Source organism: Triticum dicoccoides, chromosome 3B (genome assembly GCF_002162155.2).
Source record: "Triticum dicoccoides isolate Atlit2015 ecotype Zavitan chromosome 3B, WEW_v2.0, whole genome shotgun sequence".
Classification (NCBI taxonomy): Eukaryota; Viridiplantae; Streptophyta; class Magnoliopsida; order Poales; family Poaceae; genus Triticum; species Triticum dicoccoides.
This window is the reverse complement of record NC_041385.1, coordinates 475149464-475161068: the sequence shown is the minus strand read 5'-3', so window position 1 is coordinate 475161068 and position 11605 is coordinate 475149464.

Genomic DNA, 11605 nt, shown 5'->3' with positions numbered 1-11605 from the left:
GAATAGTGTCAACTTTAGATCCCACATATTTGGATAATGTTCAATCTTATGAATTTTTTGATAAAAGTTGGTTTGGAGAGGTCATGACTTTAGTTAATGTTAATCCCACTATTTTGGAAGAGTGTCAACTTTGCATGCATGTGGATCGTGGTATGAATATGTCATGCGATTGCTATTTTGTTGAATTTTCTTATGATCCCACATGCAATTACAATGAGTGAGGGAAATATTGTGGTAGAAATTTTCATGTTACTAAAATTCCTCTCGTTATGTTGAGATTGCTATTGCTTCTTTCTTCTTCCTTGCATATGCTAGATCTTGCTTGTCTTGGTAATTTGTTTTCCTATAAAATGCCTATGCATAGGAAGTATGTTAGACTTATATGTGTTTTTCACATGCTACATGATGCTCTCCTTGTGTTTCAATTGCTATCTTTCATGTGAGCATCTTTAAAATTATCAACGCCTAGCTAAAAGGCTTTAAAGAAAAGCGCTTGTTGGGAGGCAACCCAATTTTATTTTTGTTCTTGATTTTTTTCTCCTGTTTATTAATAAATAATTCATCTAGCCTCTGGTTATATGTGTTTTTATGTTTTAATTAGTGTTCGTGCCAAGTTAAACCTTTGGGATAGCTTACGGTGATAGTTGTGTTGATCCTGCTGAAAATCAGAAACTTTTGCGCTTAGTAAATTAGTTTTGAAAATTAAAATAAACATGATTTGGATCTGATTCTTTTTTATCTGGATTGTTACACAAATTTTTCAGGTTTTCCTAATTTGGTATGATTTTATAGTTACAGAAGTATTTTAGAGTTGCAGATTACTACAAATTGTTCTGTTTTTGACAGATTCTGTTTTTCGCGTGTTGTTTGCTTATTTTGATGAATCTATGAGTAGAATCGGGGGGTATGAACCATAGAGAAGTTGGAATACAGTAGATTTTACACCAATATAAATAAAAAATGACTTCACAACATTACCTTAAAGTGGTGATTTATTTTCTTATACTAACGGAGCTCATGAGATTTTCTGTTGAGTTTTCTGTTGTGAAGTTTTCAAGTTTTGGGTAAGGATTTGATGGACTTTGGAATAAGGAGTGGCAAGAGCCTAATATTGGGGATTACCAAGGCACCCCAAGGTAAAATTCAAGGACAACCAAAAGCCTAATTTTGGGGATGCCCCGGAAGGCATCCCCTCTTTTGTCTTCGTCTATCGGTAACTTTACTTGAGGCTATATTTTTATTCACCACATGATATGTGTTTTCCTTGGAGCGTCTTGTATGATGTGAGTCTTTGCTTTTTAGTTTACCACAATCATACTTTATGTACACACCTTTTGGGACAGACACGCATGAATCGTTATTTATTAGAATAATCTATGTGCTTCACTTATATCTTTTGAGCTAGACAATATTGCTCTAGTGATTCACTTATATCTTTTTAGAGCACGGCGGTGTTTTTATTTTATAGAAATTGTTGAAATCTCATGCTTCACTTATATTATTTTGAGAGTCTTTTATAACAGCATGGTAATTTGCTTTGGTTATAAAACTAATCCTAATATGATGGGCATCCAAGATGGGTATAATAAAAACTTTCATATAAAGTGCATTGAATACTATGAGAAGTTTGATTCTTTATGGTTGTTTTGAGATATGAAGATGGTGATATTAGAGTCATGCTAGTTGAGTAGTTGTGAATTTGAGAGATACTTGTGCTAAGGTTTGTGATTCCCGTAGCATGCATGTATGGTGAACCGTTATGTGATGAAGTTGGAGCATGATTTATTTATTGATTGTCTTCCTTATGAGTGGCGGTCGGGCATGAGCGATGGTCTTTCTTACCAATCTATCCCTCTAGGAGCATGCGTGTAGTACTTAGTTTCGATAACTAATAGACTTTTGCAATAAGTATGTGAGTTCTTTATGACTAATGTTGAGTCCATGGATTATACACACTCTCACCCTTCCACCATTGCTAGCCTCTCTTGTGTCGCGCGATTTTCGCCGATACCATACACCCACCATATACCTTCCTAAAAACAGCCACCATACCTACCTATTATGGCATTTCCATAGCCATTCCGAGATATATTGCCATGCAACTTTCCACCCTTCCATTTATTATGACACGCTCCATCATTGTCATATTGCTTTGCATGATCATGTAGTTGACATCATATTTGTGGCAAAGCCACCGTTCATAATTTTTTTCATACATGTCACTCTTGATTCATTGCACACCCCAGTACACTGCCATAGGCATTCACATAGAGTCATATTTTGTTCTAAGTATTGAGTTGTAATTCTTGAGTTGTAACTAAATAAAAGTGTGATGATCTTCATTATTAGAGCATTGTCCCATGTGAGTAAAGGATGATGGAGACTATGATTCCCCCACAAGTCGGGATGAGACTCCGGACAAAAAAAAGAGGCCTTAAAAAAGGGAGAAGGCCCCAAAAAAGAGAGAGAGAAATAGAGAAGGGACAATGTTACTATCCTTTTTCCACACTTGTGCTTCAAAGTAGCACCATGATCTTCATGATAGAGAGTCTCCTATGTTGTCACTTTCATATACTAGTGGGAATTTTCATTATGGAACTTTGCTTGTATATTCCAATGATGGGCTTCCTCAAAGTGCCCTAGGTCTTCCTGAGCAAGCAAGTAGGATGCACACGCACTTAGTTTCTTTTTGAGCTTTCATATACTTATAGCTCTAGTGCATCCGTTGCATGGAAATCCCTACTCACTCACATTGATATCTATTGATGGGCACCTCCATAGTCCGTTGATACGCCTAATTGATGTGAGACTATCTTCTCCTTTTTGTCTTCTCCACAACCACCATCCTATTCCACCTATAGTGCTATATCCATGGCTCACACTCTTGTATTGCGTGAAGATTGAAAAAGTTTGAGAACATCAAAAGTATGGAACAATTGCTTGGCTTGTCATCGGGGTTGTGCATGATTTAAATACGTTGTGTGATGAAGATAGAGCATAGCCAGACTATATGATTTTGTAGGGATAACTTTCTTTGGCCATGTTATTTTGAGAAGACATGATTGCTTTGTTAGTATGCTTGAAGTATTATTGTTTTATGTCAATATTAAACTTTTGTTTTGAATCTTTTGAATCTGACATTCATGCCACAATAAAGAAAATTACATGGATAAATATGTTAGGTAGCATTCCACATCAAAAGTTCTGTTTTTATCATTTACCTACTCGAGGACGAGCAGGAATTAAGCTTGGGGATGCTTGATACTTCTCCAACGTATCTATAATTTTTTATTGTTCCATGCTATTATATTATCTGTTTTGGATGTTTAATGGGCATTAATATGCTATTTTATATTATTTTTTGGACTAACCTATTAATCGAGGGCCCAGTGCCAGTTTCTATTTTTTTTGCCTATTTTAGAGTTTTGCAAAAAAGGAATACCAAACGCAGTCCAAAGGGAATGAAACCTTCGCGATGATCTTTCTTGGACCGAAAGCAAACCAGAAGACTTGGAGATGAAGTTGGAGATACGACGAGGAAGCCACGAGGCAGGAGGGCGCGCCCAGGGGGTAGGGCGCGCCCCCCACCTTCATGGGCCCCTCGTGTCTCCCCTGACCTAGTTCCTTCGCCAATATATACTCTTATACCCTGAAAACATCAGGGAGAGCAACGAAACCACTTTTCCACCACTGCAACCTTCTGTACCCATGAAATCCCATCTAGGGGCCTTTTCCGTCGTCCTGCCGGAGGGGGATTCGATCATGGAGGGCTTCTACATCAACACCATTACCTCTCCAATGAAGCGTGAGTAGTTTACCATAGACCTTCAGGTCCATAGTTATTAGCTAGATGGCTTCTTATCTCTCTTTGATTCTCAATACCAAGTTCTCCTCGTTGTTCTTGGAGATCTATTCGATGTAATATTCTTTTGAGGTGTGTTTGCCAAGTTCCGATGAATTGTGGATTTATGATCAAGATTATCTATGAAGGTTCTTCTCTGAATTCTTATATGCATGATTTGATATCTTTGCAAGTCTCTTCGAATTATCGGTTTAGTTTGGCCTACTAGATTGATCTTTCTTGCAATGGGAGAAGTGCTTAGCTTTGGGTTCAATCTTGCGGTGTCCTTTCCTAGTGACAGTAGGGGAAGTAAGGCACGTATTGTATTGTTGCCATCAAGGATAACAAGATGGGATTTTCATCATATTGCTTGAGTTAATTCCTCTACATCATATCATCTTGCTTAATGTGTTACTCCGTTCTTTATGAACTTAATACTCTAGATGCACATTGGATAGCGGTCGATGTGTGGAGTAATAGTAGTACATGCAGGCAGGAGTCGGTCTACTTGACACGGATGTGATGCCTATGTTCATGATCATTGCCTTAGATGTCGTCATAACTATGTGCTTTTCTATCAATTGCTCGGCAGTAATTTGTTCACCCACCATAATATTTGCTATCTTGAGAGAAGCCACTAGTGAAACCTATGGCCCCGGGGTCTCTTTTACATATTATTGCATCTTGCTTACATCTTGCTAGTTTCCGATCTACTATTTTGCAATCTTTACTTTCCAATCTATAAACCAAAAATACCAAAATAATTTACTTTACCATTTATCTATCTCTATCATATCTCACTTTTGCAAGTGATCGTGAAGGGATTGATAACCCCTTTATCGTGTTGGGTGCAAGTGGTTGGTTGTTTGTGTAGGTACTCGGTGACTTGTGCGGCGTATCCTACTGGATTGATACCTTGGTTCCCAAAACTGAGGGAAATACTTATGCTACTTTGCTACATCGCCCTTTAGTCTTCAAGGGAAAACCAATGCAAGCTCAATAGGTAGCAAGAAGGATTTCTGGCGCCGTTGTCGGGGAGATCTACGCCAAGTCAAGCCATACCAAGTACCAATCATAAACTCTTCTCCATTGCATTACATTATTCGCCATTCGCCTCTCGCTTTCCTCTCCCCCACTTCTAAAACGATTTTCGAAAAGATTCGCCCTTTTCTTTGCCTTCCTTCCGTTCGATCTTTTGTTTGCTTGTGTTACCATGTGCCTTATTTTTTCTTGCATCTTTGCTTGCTAAAAGTTTATGGATCCTCATCCACTTGCTAATCTTTTTAAGAGATCCAATTATGATGAACCAATTTCTAGTGATTTGAGTGCACTAGATTATCTTTATGAGGTTTTGCTTGAAATCCCTGAATCTGAAAATTGTGATGAAGTGCTTTATGAAGTGATTCACGATAGCTCCTTGAATAAAAAGCATGATTGCAATGATTTTACTATAAATTCTATTGATGTCAATTATGTTAATGATATGCAAAACCCTAAGCTTGGGGATGCTAGTTTTGCTATGTCTACTATTTGTTGCAATGATCATGATTGCAGTGATCCGGTGACTTAGTGTTATACTACAAATCATTAGCGATTCTTTCCGTGTCACACGAGGGGCTGGACTTCGACCAGCCATGTTGCAAAGGCACCGTAATCTGGATAGCCGCACAATGCAACAGGGGTTAGTACTTAACCCCACCAATGGACTCCTATGGCTAAGTGAAGGTAATAAACCTGCATAGTCTGATTGCCCAATTCACCATGCGGACGCCTCCTCTACGGACCAAGACGTTGGATAAAGTGTGGCCATGCGTTCACGAACACCCCTGTAGTATTTACATGGGGGCAGAAGCCGACGACTGGCAACTTCAGAAAATGAACAATAAACGGCCGCACAGGAGGATAAATTAACACAAAAGGCACAATCATAGCGCAGATTCATAACAAAGTTTCTTCTACCCGAATACATCTAATCAAATATAATGTCCTTCGAACACTGGCCCTCTACTATTCGGGCCCCTTCCAGGATATCTTCAAAGTACCTCTCCGGCTTTCGATGATCTTTGCCCTCGGGTGGACGTGAGGTCGCCACTTTGGTGTCCTTCATCTTCGCCCATTGCACATTGACGCGGGCGAAGGCCATCCGGCCACCTTCTATGCAGGCCGACCGCTATATGGTGTCGATCCGAGGATGCACGTTGACAAGCCGCTTCATGAGACCGAAATAGCCGCTGGGCATGGGCTCAGCTAGCCAAAGTTGGACTATTAGATCCTTCATGGACAAGCCGGCCACCCTATGCAGCTCGGTCAGCTGCTTCAGCTGGTCGTTGAGGGGCGTCGGATGCTCCGGTGCGAGATACTGCGACCAGAACAGCTTCTCGGTCGAGCTCCCCTCCTGGGCTCAAAAGAACTGCACGGCATCGGCGACACTCCTCGGAAGATCCGCAAACCCTCCTAGAGAACTCCAAACTCGGGTCAGCAAGATATACCTCCTACTTCCAAATTTACTCTGCAGAAGAAAGGCCTTACCAGCCGCTATGTGCCTCACCTATTGGATCTCCTCGAGGGCGCTCTGGGACTCAACCCGGGCCTCCTTACAATCCTGGAGAGCCTTGGCGAGTTTGGATGCTTGGTCCAAAGTCTTCTGCTCCAAGGACTCGTACTTGGTGATGGCGTCCTTGAGCTCTTTCTTGACTTCGGCCACCCGAGCTTCATGTTGGCGGCGGGCAGTTTGCTCCGCCTCCAGCTCCTTAGCCGCCTTGTCAGCGGCTGCTTTATTTGCCTCTGCCTCCTTGGCTTGGGCAAGCGCGCCTTTGAGGGACTCGACCTCGGCTACGCCAACTGTGATCATAATCACAAGAACCAATGAGATTAAAAGACTCACTATACATGTGGCTTCTGATATTTAACTTCCGCATACCTTGCGTCTCCTCGAACCACTTGTTGATGCGGTCGAGCTCCTCATCTGCCACTCGCGGCTTCCGATTCAGCTCAGAAACCTCTGCGGCCTGGGCAGTAGCTGCCAACATGGATGCCTGTTACACACATTAGCACAGTATACTAATGTCCGAATTGTCATGGGATCCCCGAATTATTCTAATCCGGACAGAGTCTCAGGGGCTACTGTCTATATACGGGTTCATCCTATCATATGAAAAATATTTTAGAGCATTACGTCGCATACCTTAAAGCCCATTAGTAGGCTGTTGAAGGCTTTGTTCAGTCCGCTTTCTGTAGAATGAACCTTCTCCATAACTGCACCCATCAGGATGCGGTGCTCCTCCATGATGGAAGCGCGTTGCAGCGCTTCCTCCAAAGCATGAACAGCCTCCAGAATAACGGAGGCCGCTGATGGAGCTACTGCTCCTCCCCCTCTCTCGAAGGGGGCTGCGCATCCCTTCTCGAAGCCGTGTGGGTCTCCGGAATGGTGTGTGGCGGGGGCCCGGACTGATAGGGATCCCCATTGTTTTTGGTCGTGGGGGTTGCCTCCCCCAGGTCTTCGCTGACCAAGGTGTCAACCTCAGGCGCCTTCTCTACGGCCTCGTTCGTTCCTCCTCGGCCAGGAGAAGTCCTTCGGGACAACACCTCGGTGTCCTCCATGGCGGTAGGCGAGGGGGCTCGCTGGCGCGCCGCTCTCCTCCTGCTCAGGCGCCAGGGAGTTCCCCTCCGAAGAGGGGGTGTTCAGAATCTCACGGGGAGGGCTGAAAAGCAAACAATAATATAGCTTACATGACAAATGGAGTTGAAGAGTAAGATTTCGGATACTTATGATTCGGCCAAGGGCTTCACCCTGGGGGATCTCTTGGGAATGTGTTCAGACTCTGAGTCCGAACTGACCGAACGGGTTATCTTCCCCCTCTTCAGCGCCATCCCCTCTGGGTCTTTGGAGGTCGTCCTCTTCTTCCTCCTCCACTTGCGGGGGGAGTCGCTTTCCACCTCCTCCTCCTCTTCGTCCTCGTCTCCCTCATGAGAGGAGACGATCTTGGTCTCTCCGGACACAGCGTCCGAAGGGCCTCTACGGCGGGGGTCGCCCTTGGGTCCTTGCCCTTCTTCTTCGGTGCCTGATAGGGCACCGGGACCAGCATCTCGGTCAGCTGGGGAGTGGCTGGGTCTTCTGGCAGCACAGCTGTACTGTCGATCCGCTCCACCTTTGTTGTCCAGCCCTGTGAGGAAGTGAGCTGATAAGATCTCTATTGATTAAAACATTGACCGAATACGTCTTCAGAAAAGTTAATAATTACCTCTAAGGACGGATTCTCAATGTCGAGCCTGATGTCCTCGGTCTTCATGGGCCTTGAAGAGCAACTTCCATATCTCTTCATGCATGGTGCCGAAGAAGCGCTTCAGGGTCTGCTACGCCTCTGGATTGAACTCCCACATGTGGGAGGCCCGACGTTTGCAGGGGAGGACGCGGCAGAAGAGCATGATCTGCACCACATTGGTGAGACCGATGTTTTTGCCCAGCACATTGGTGATGCGCTTCTGCAGCATCTGCACCACCGTCTGGGACCCCCAATGGAGGCCCTTAGCAGTCCATGAAGTGAGCCTCGTGGGGGGTCCAAATCTGAACTCTGGAATTGCTACCCAGTTGCCGCGGCGGGGTTCTGTGATGTAGAACCACTCCTGCTGCCAGACCTTGACGGTCTCAATGAAAGCCCCTTTGGGCCATGTGGCGTTGGGCAACTTGCTTACCATGGCCCCGCCGTAGTCCGCATGTTGTCCGTCGACCATCTTTGGCTTCACGTTGAAGACTTTGAGCCATAGGCCGAAGTGTGGTGGGATGCGGAGCAGAGCCTCACACACGACGATGAACGCCGATATGTGGAGGAAAGAATTCATGGCTAGATCATGGAAATCTAGCCCGTAGTAGAACATAATGCCGCGGACGAAGGGGTGGAGTGGAAATCCAAGCCCCCTAAGGAAATGGGGGAGGAAGACAACTCTTTCGTCGGGCGCCGGAGTGGGGATGACTTGGTCCTTGTCAGGAAGCATGTGCGCAATGTTTGCAGCTAGGTACCCCGTGCTTCGGAGTTCCTTCACGTCCTTATTCGTGATAGAGGAGGCCTCCCACTTGCCCTTGGAGCCTGACCCGGCCATGGCTGGAGAAGGTGGTGGCAGTGAGGAAGACGAGAGCTTTTTCGTGCCCTGGAGCTTGGGAGATTGGAAGGTAGAGGCTGGAAGAAGGCGTGGGGAAGAAAGGAGGAATCTTTTGCCCTCTTATAGGTGGTGAAAATGCCAACCGTCCCCCCACTTAGGCCTTAAAAGTCGCCTATTCCCAATGAGAGTGTGCGCCATGATCGGTTGGGTTACCCAAATCCCATTGATGAGAATCCCGTAATAAGTGGGCACGATCTCTGTTTTGACAAGACGGGCCAAGGGGGCTCAGCCTCGAAACACGAAACAAGGAGTGTGAAAATGATATAAAACACTGAAGAGTCAAGTCTGATGCTTCGTTGGAAAAAGTTGTCAGTAAAGACACTATTCCTACTTTTTATATTTTGCCTTCGTGGCTAAGGGTTGTTAATTATACAGAGTCGAATACAGTTCTTTTATAAGGGAAATCTGATGTATGGTATTCAAGGAGAGGAACCCACCTCGCAATGCCAAAGACAATCCGCATGCCGAACACGTCGTCATTGAAGACTGGTTCAGGGGCTACTGAAGGAGTCCTGGACTAGGGGGTTCTCGGGCGGCCGGCCTATTCAATATGGGCCGGACAGATGGGCTGTAAAGATGAAGGAAGAAGACCACCTCCCGTGTCCCGTTAGGACTCCTGTATGCATGAACGGCAAGATTGGGTGTTCGGATATGCTATTTCCTTTCTTTGTGAACCAACTCTATACAACCCTAGGCCCCTTCGGTATCTATATAAACCAGAGGGTTTAGACCGCAGGCAAGAAGACAATATTCATAGGCTAGACAAGCTTGGGTTTAGCCATTACGATCTCAAGGTAGATCAACTCTTGTAACCCCTATACTCATCAAATACTATTCATCCACCCAACTCGCTGGAGTGTGGCGGCCTCCTCGAGGTCCTGTTCATCTAGTTGCAACCGCCTACATGGCAGGGGTCCAGTTTATCAAACCCCCACCGGTTGGGGTTGGGCGTATGAGCGGTCGGCGGTAGTGGGAACTATTCATCCACATCCAACCAACCGGGTAGGTCAACTCACCACGTCTCCACTCATTCTACCTATCGCGCGCGCATCAGCAACCGTCACTGTTCATAGAGAGGCAACCCAACCAGCTAGCTACTACATCTCACACGAGGGCTCGATGCAACACATCAATGGATCGACTTCAGTAAGCAGCAACAGCGATCAATCATTCGGGTTCAGTTAGCAGTAGCAGCGGAGGAATCGGTTGGGTTCCAGTTAGCAGCAAAGGAATCACGCGGGTTCAGTTAGCAGCAAAGGGATCGATCGATCGGGTTCAGTACATAGTGGGATTGATCGCTCGTGTTTAGTACGTAGCTAGTACGATCGCTCGGGTTCAGTGAGCGAATGCCTTGCTTGGGTTCGATAAGCGAATGCCTCACTCGGGTTCTGTTAGCAAACGCCTCACACACACGCGCGTACGAGGCAAACATGCAAACCACACTACATTGCTCGACCCCGACCACCCATCGTAACTGGGAACTCCCCAAAAATTTCTCGCCCTCACTTCTACCATGATTTTTTACGTCATGGACGACCCAAAGAATCTCATGCAGGTGCGTCTCCGGCCCGCCCAGGACGAAAAGCCCATTTCCTGTCATTATTTTTTCCATAGAAGTAGGAGCCCGCCATACCTACGATGATACATTTTTGTCACAATTATCGTCATAGAAGTGTCATATCCATGACAGAAAAAGTTTTTGTTGGGGCACAATGTCACGGGTGTGTCTTTTTTTTGTAGTGACACCCAAGATCTAATCTATGAGATGCATAGCAACGAGAGGGGAGTGTGTCTATGTACCCTTGTAGACCGAAAGGGTTAGTGTATGTAATGTGGTTGATGTAGTCGTACTCTTCGTGATCCAATCCAATCTAGTGTCGAACGAACGACACCTCTGAGTTCAACACATGTTCAGCTCGATGGCATCCTCTCCTTATTGATACATCAAGCGGGGGATAGGAGCTAGATGAGATTGGAACCAGCAAAGCAGTATGGTGGTGATGGTGGCAACGGAATTCTAGCAGGGCTTCGCCAAGCTCGTACCAGAGAAAGGTGGGAGGAGGTAGGAGAGACGGGGGCCGAGGTGGAAGGCGACAGCCACCCCTATGCCTCCCCACTATATATAGGGGTGAGGGAGGGGCGACCAAGGGGAAAGGCTTGCCCCCAAGCCAGGCGGGGCGCAGGGCGCCTCCCCACCCTTGGGGTCCCCCCTAGTCACATGGGCCTAAGGTGCAGTGGCGCCTGATCCATTGCTTTCTACTACACAACTTATTATTGTAGACTGGTGTTGGGGCTCCAAGCGCAGAGTTTTATAGGACAGTAGCAATTTTTCCTCAAGTGGATGACCTAAGGTTTATTAATCCGTGGGAAGCATAGGATGAAGATGGTCTCTCTCAAACAACCCCGCAACCAAATAAAAAAGAGTCTCTTGTGTCCCCAACACACCAATACAATGGTAAATTGTATAGATGCACTAGTTCGGTGAAAGAGATAGTGATACATTGTAGTATGATAGTAGATATTGATTTTTGTAATAGGAACAATACAAAATAGCAAGGTACAAAGTGACAAAAAAGTGTGCACAAATGATATTGCAATGCCTGGAAA